This window comes from Myotis brandtii, unplaced genomic scaffold (assembly GCF_000412655.1).
Source record: "Myotis brandtii unplaced genomic scaffold, ASM41265v1 scaffold251, whole genome shotgun sequence".
In the NCBI taxonomy this organism is placed as follows: Eukaryota; Metazoa; Chordata; class Mammalia; order Chiroptera; family Vespertilionidae; genus Myotis; species Myotis brandtii.
The window spans coordinates 1,795,623-1,796,985 of NW_005359516.1; the positions used below are offsets into that span (position 1 = coordinate 1,795,623).

Here is a 1,363-nt window from a genome sequence, read left to right on the forward strand (position 1 = left end):
GTGGGTGGTGGGGGGGGTGTGTTGTCCCTCAGCCTGGCCTGCACCCTCTCACAGTCGGACATCCTTAGCGCTGCCACGGAGGCAGGAGAGGCTCCCCCCACCACTGCTGCGCTTGCCAGCCATGAGCCCGGCTTCTGGCGCACTGACCACCAGGGGACAGCTCCTGTATTGAGCATCTCCCCCCTGGTGGTCAGTGCGCGTCACAGCAACCAGTCATTCCTTCGTTCGGTCAATTTGCACATTAGCCTTTTATTATATAGGATAGTATTCCATTTCTTTATAAAGGAAATACATTCTTGTAACATGGAAAGAAAAAAATCTTCACAGTAATAAACATCAGAACTGTACAAGCTAGGGAAGGTAATATGAAGTGATAGCCCCCCCTGGTGGTCAGTGCGCGTCACAGCAACCAGTCATTCCTTCGTTCGGTCAATTTGCACATTAGCCTTTTATTATATAGGATAGTATTCCATTTCTTTATAAAGGAAATACATTCTTGTAACATGGAAAGAAAAAAATCTTCACAGTAATAAACATCAGAACTGTACAAGCTAGGGAAGGTAATATGAAGTGATAGCTCTAAAAAAACTAAAAAAAACAAAGATTAAACAATTTGTAGGGGGGAAGTGGCAGAATAGCCTGTAGTTATACAGGACAAGGCAAAAATCGGTTTATAAGTGTCCATATGGAAAATAAAACAATACTTAATAAATAATAATACAAACACGACACATGGAATTTTTGACCCTGCATAGCTGTCAAAAATGTTTCAATACAAAATATGTCAATGGTAGAAAAAGTCAAAGACCAAAGTACCAAAAATTTAAAGTCCTATATGTTTTAGGTTTTAAATATCAAAGCAGTATCTACTAAACTTTTCAAGATGTTATTTGGTACTGAAAGCTATATAAATGTAAAACTTGTGTATTTAATTTTATTGTTGACAGTATTGCAGATGTCCCCCCATAACTGCCCCCCTCCCAGCTTCTTCCCCACCCCAGGCCTTCACCACACTATTGTCTGTGTCCTTTGATATCATTGTATTATATTCTTTAAGGCAGATTAAGAATATACTTAAAATGGAGCCGGAAAGAGACTTTGCTTGGGGCCATGGGTACACCAAGCAACTATTGTATGAACACTAGAGGCCCGGTCCACAAAAATTTGTGCGCTGGCGGGGGGGGGGGATGTCCCTCAGCCCCACTTGTGCCCTCTCACAGTCTGGGACCCCTCGGGAGATAACGACCTGCTGGCTTGGGCCCGCTCCCAGGTAGCAGAGGGCAGGCCCAATCCCTAGGTGCCTACCCCGCAGCCCCTGGTCAGGCTCAGAACAGGGCCGATTGGGGAGTTGGGGCGCTGCCCC

At 44.7% G+C, this 1,363-nt stretch overlaps 1 protein-coding gene across 3 annotated transcripts in view; it reads right to left on the reverse strand.

Annotated features, from left to right (window-relative positions):
- The window catches only part of ZNF638 (zinc finger protein 638), a 66,146-nt gene that overhangs the window by 31,236 nt on the left and 33,547 nt on the right, over positions 1–1,363 (reverse strand). The gene's annotated exons all lie outside the window — the stretch shown is intronic.